A 6045-nucleotide genomic window follows, 5' to 3' on the forward strand; every position below is an offset into this window, starting at 1 on the left:
CAATAAAGAACAGATACAAGGAGGGCCGGGCATGGTGGCTCATGCCTGTAATCCCAGCACTTTGGGAGGCCGAGGCAGACGGATCACTGAGGTAAGGAGTTCGTGACCGGCCTGGCCAACATGGTGAAAACCTGTGTCTACTAAAAATACAAAAATTAGCTGGGCATGGTGGTGCATGCCTGTAATCCCAGTTACTCAGGAGGCTGAGGCAGGGGAATTGCTTGAATCCGGGAGGCAGAGGTTGCAGTGAGCTGAGATCATGCCACTGCAGTCCAGCCTGGGTGACAGAGCAAGACTCCATTAAAAAAACAAAACAAAAAAAAGGACAGATACAGGGCACTAATAACTTTGAAAATAGAGGCTCTCGGGTAAAGCTGGATTGGGAAGCAAGAGATCAAGGACCTGAGGTCAAAGCAGAGCCACCTACTGCCTCCCCTTAAATTTAGGCTTAGCCCCAGCCAGTGGGGAATATTTTCAAGGCAGATCCTGAGCAAACCTGCCCTGCCACCACCTAAAGGATCACAGGTCTGTCTAAAAAATTCCACTGTACAAGTGTCTTTTCACGAAGGAGCATGGGGGGAAGGTGGGCGGGAGACCCAGCCTTCTTACTGTCCTTGCTGCAGGCAGTGCACCAGTTATGGGGAGTGGAGGGGGCTGTCTCCTGATGGAAGTCAGGCTTTCACCAACCAGATTACTGACTCCTCTCCCTCCTTTGAAGAACAAGTAGCCCAAAAGAGATACTGGAAAAGTTCACTACAATTCTGCTTTCTCCTGTGGAGTGGGGCATAAGCCTCCTCAATGTGGAAATGACTAAACGCCAAACATCTACTCCAAATGATTTTCCTGAAAGATTTCTTCTCAGTAGCTATTACAGAGAGATGACGGTATAATACAAAATTCAAAAATAGTTCATTGCAGCACTATTCACAATAGCAAAGACATGGAATCAACCTAAACGCCCATCAGTGGCAGACTGGATAAAGAAAATGTGGTACATATATACCATGGAATACTATGCAGCCATAAAAAAGAACGAATCATGTTCTTTGCAGGACCTGGAGGCCATTATCCTTAGCAAACTAATACAAGAAGAGAAAACCAAATACTGCATGTTCTCACTTATAAGTGAGAGCTAAATGATGAGAACACTGGGACACAAAGAGGGGAACAACACACACTGGGGCCTACTTGAAGGTGGAGATTGGGAGGAGGGAGAGGATCAGAAAAAATAGCTATTGGGTACTACTAGGTTTAGTACCTGGCCAGTGAAATAACCTGCACAACAAATCCCCATGCCCTAAGTTTACCTATATAACAAACCTGCACATGTACCCTTGAACCTAAAAGTTTAAAAAATAAAAGTAAAATTAAAAAATAATAAAGACAAAGATCTATAATAATTTCTAGATCTGCACTGTCGAGTACAATAGCCACTAAATACATGTGGCTATTTAAATTAAAATTGAATAAAATTAGAATTCATTCTCTCAGTTACACTAGACACTTTTCAAGGCTCGAGAGCCACATGTGGCTAGTGGGTTCTTTATTGGACCGTGAAGATACAGCACATTTCCATCACTGTAGAGATTCTATTGAACAGCACTGTGTTAAATGTAGGAAAACAGGATACTGAATTAACAACTCTACTTTTCTCATAACTGAATGCAGTTGTCATCAAATATTATGGTCACAAACCTCCTAAAAAGAATTTCAAAACACTATTATTCTTATAAATTTTTAAGTTGACATAAATTTTTCATCATAAGTTTCAACAGCTATAGCAAATGATCTAATTTCCATGTTATATTTCCATCTTAAAATAAAATCAGGCAGGGCACAGTGGCTCACGTCTGTAATCCCAGCACTCTGAGAGGCCAAGACGGGCAGCTTGAACACAGGAGTTCAAAACCAGCCTGGCCAACATTGCGAAACCCCGTCTCTACAAAAAAATACAAAAAGTTAGCTGGGCGTGGTGGCATGTGCCTGTAGTCCTAGCTACTCAGGAGACTGAGGTGGGGGAAATCACCTGAGCCCCAGAGGTCGAGGCTGCTAGTGAACCTTGAACTCATGCCATGCACTCACTCTGGGTAATAAAGTGAAATACTATCTCAAAAAAATTAAATAAATAATGACACCACTCTCAAATGTATTTACTGGAGTGGCTGTTTGATATTATCTCAAATTAAAAAAAAAATTTCCACTTCTCCCACAAAGGTATCTTTTTTTAAAATTGTAGTCACCTAGCTAATTTTTTCACCCACAAAGTTATCTTAGTATATCTTTATGTATTAATCTGCATTATGTAAAAATGTTCAGTGAAGTTTTTTTTTGTTTGTTTGTTTTTGTGAGATGGAGTCTTGCTCTGCCGCCCAGGATGAAGTGCAGTGGCATGATCTCGGCTCACTGCAACCTCTGCCTCCTGGGTTCAAGCTATCCTCCTGCCTCAGCCTCCTGAGTAGCTGGGATTACAGGCACCAGCCACCATGCCCCGCTATTTTTTGTATTTTTAGTAGAGACGGGGTTTCATCATGTTGGCCAGGCTGGTCTCAAACTCCTGACCTCAGGTGATCCACCCGCCTCGGCCTTCCAAAGTGCTGGGATTACATGCGTAAACCACCCTGCCTGGCCTTTTTTTCTTTTTTCCAAGATGGAGTCTTGCTCTGTCACCCAGGCTGGACTGCAGTGGCATGATCTCCGCTCACTGCAACCTCTGCATCCCGGCTTCAAGCAATTCTCCCTACCTCAATCTCCCGAGTAGTTGGGATTACAGGCACGTTCCACGTCCAGCTAATTTTTGTAGTTTTAGTAGAGACAGGGTTTCGCCATGTTGGCCAGACTGGTCTCGAACTCCTGACCTCAGGTGATCTGCCTGCCTCGACCTCCCAAAGTGCTGAGATTACAGGCTTGAGCCACCATGCCCAGCCGAAGATTTTTAAAAATGAAAAAATTTCTTCTGACACTTAGTTACAATATCATTATACAATTGAGTATAACAAATATACATTTTGAAATATTAAACACTAAAAATAAAAACTTATTGAAAATATCTTAATGAGATTAACGCTTTTAAAAATTAGATTATATATCATGTATAAATATTGTTAACTGCTGGAATGACACAGAGTTCAATGGAAACATATAGCAAAAAGTTTATCAAGCAAGTGTGGGACTTAAAAATATGTATTGGCTGGGCACGGTGGCTCACGCCTGTAATCCCAGCACTTTGGGAGGCCGAGACGGGCGGATCACGAGGTCAGGAGATCCAGAACATCCTGGCTAATACGGTGAAACCCTGTCTCTACTAAACAAAATACAAAAAATTAGCCGGGCGTGGTGGCGGGCGCCTGTAGTCCCAGCTACTCCGGAGGCTGAGGCAGGAGAATCGCGTGAATCCAGGAGGCGGAGCTTGCAGTGAGCCGAGATCGCGCCACTGCACTCCAGCCTGGGTGACAGAGCGAGACTCCCTCTCAAAAAAAAAAAAAAAGATGTATTAAGGCCAGGTAAGGTGGCTCACGCCTGTAATCCCAGCACTTTGGGAGGCAGAGGCAGGCAGATCACGAAGCAAAGAGATACAGACTATCTTGGACAACATGGTGAAATCCCATCTCTACTAAAAATACAAAAAAATTAGCCGGGCGTGGTGGTGCGCGCCTGTAGTGCCAGCTACTCAGGAGGCCGAGGCAGGAGAATCACTTGAACCCGGGAGGCGGAGGTTGCAGTGAGCCGAGATTACGCCACTGCACTCCAGCCTGGCAACAGAGTGAGACTCCGTCTCAAAAAAAATAAAAATTAATAATTAATAATTCAGTATCACAACCAGGACAGAAGAACATAAAGGGAAATGAAATTGTTCACCAAATTAGCATTATTGAGGACATATTTAATAATTCAATAGGCAGCTGTTGAGCACTTTTGAGACTGTCTCAAAACAAAACACCATCTATATATCTATTAATAATGTGTAAACTACACAATAATATAAGATAGATTATAGAAGCTAGAGCACACTGCACATGGTAGGGATGAATAGAGAGCAATGAAGTGAAATTTTTACTAAGCAGTAAACTCCCAAAGTTTAAAAGGATTTAAACATTCTAATAGCGTTTTGGCAATTAAAAAAAAAAATGGTTCTCCTAGTAATCAGAAAAGAAAATTCTGTTTAAAGATGTAATGTTTATCTATTGAAACACTGAATAGATAAACATATCAATGAAGCTTTCTCCTCCTTATTTAAAATCATGCAAAATACACAAATAAGATGCAGGTTCATATCTTAGTTTGAGTGGGCTTTTCAGAGACTAGTATTTCAAAATGCCCCTTTATGTGGTACCCTGGAGATTTTCTTATAACTCTGGGAAAATGCACTAAGACTGGTAAAAAATAAACTTCTTATGTAAAAAGGAAGAATGGCAATTGTGAAAAAGATGCTAAAAAGAACCTTCAAACACCTACCTTGACGTTAAGCAACTCAATTTTAGGAGAAAGTACACATTTAAGTAGCAAAACTTGGAAACTAATTCTCTAAAAACCACTGACATCTGCAAAACCTGAATCTCATGGAAAAGCTTTGTAAAACTCAAGTGGTAGGAATACCCCTGTTTGAAGGCCACTGGTTTAAAGAATATTCTTAAAAGACTGTTCTACAGTGTCAAATCAACAGAACTACTTGCATTTGGTAGTTTAAAACAAACAAACAAACATACTGAAATGGAATTTTAGATAAAGAACAGACATAAGAATAGAAGTTTTTTGGAAAATAGAAGTTCAAGTCACTTGTAGGACTTACCACTGAGACTCAATAACAGTGACACATCTAAGCCAAGATTAATCGTAAACTCCCCGTGTATACTGTTGAATTTAAATCTCTCACTCCCAGAGGCAAAATCTCTGCACTCCAGCCTACACCTTTAACACTGCTGGCACACCTCATCAGAAGTACAGAAATCATTTCAGTCTGAAGACCCCCAAATTTATCACAATCCCTCGAACAACAAGTGTAGTATTACTCTAAAAAAGTTTTACTCTAAAATAGAAAGATATATCTCAACTATTACAGAAATGAATAACTTACAAAACTTACCCACTATGTGAAAACATAAACAGCAAGTAACACTATTATCAACTTTAAAGCAAATTGAACCCAACTGTCCAAGGTCATAGATATCACAGACAAGGATAATAATAATGACTATGTACATGGCAACTTTTTTCATTTTACTGTTCCATACAGACTAATTCAGGACTTTCTAAATGTATCATAGAGCATCCTCTGGATCTACATTTTGGACTATGTTTTAATCATCATGAGAAAAGGTCCAAGATAGACCCAAGTTTTAATGAATTACACACTCTATTGTAGTACAACACATTAAGCTGACATACCAAACTGATTTCCTTTGAGTCATAACCTCAACTGCTACCAGGAACAGGAAAACATCTAAATGTGGAAGCATGTTGGGTGTAAGATAACAGAGAATGATGAAAGCACATTCCATTCGAAAGACACTCATTTATTTGTTAATACCACAAGCCAAACAAAAACATATCTGGGGATGAATCTGCGAAACCTACTAGGGTTAAAATTTTACTTCTCTTAATTGTTTGGCTTCCAAAACATATTTGGCTTCCAAAACAGATTCAAATTCAAAAAATATTTACGGCCGGCTGTGGTGGCTCATGCCTGTAATCCCAGCACTTTGGGAGGCCAAGGTAGGCGGATCACGAGGTCAGGAGATGGAGACCATCCTAGCCAACATGGTGAAACCCCGTCTCTACTAAAAATGCAAAAATTATCTGGGTATGGTGGTACGTGCCTGGAGTCCCAGCTACTTGGGAGGCTGAGGCTGGAGAATCACTTCAACCTGGAAGGCGGAGGTTGCAGTGAGCTGAGATTGTGCCACTGCACTCCAACTTGGTGACAGAGTGAGACTCTGTCTCAAAAAAAATGAATAAATAAAATAAAAAATAAATATGTACAAAGTGCCCGCTAGGTAGAAGGTATATATCATTAGAATGAGACAATGCCTATTAAATGTTATTGTTGCC

This window comes from Pan troglodytes, chromosome 1 (assembly GCF_028858775.2).
Source record: "Pan troglodytes isolate AG18354 chromosome 1, NHGRI_mPanTro3-v2.0_pri, whole genome shotgun sequence".
In the NCBI taxonomy this organism is placed as follows: Eukaryota; Metazoa; Chordata; class Mammalia; order Primates; family Hominidae; genus Pan; species Pan troglodytes.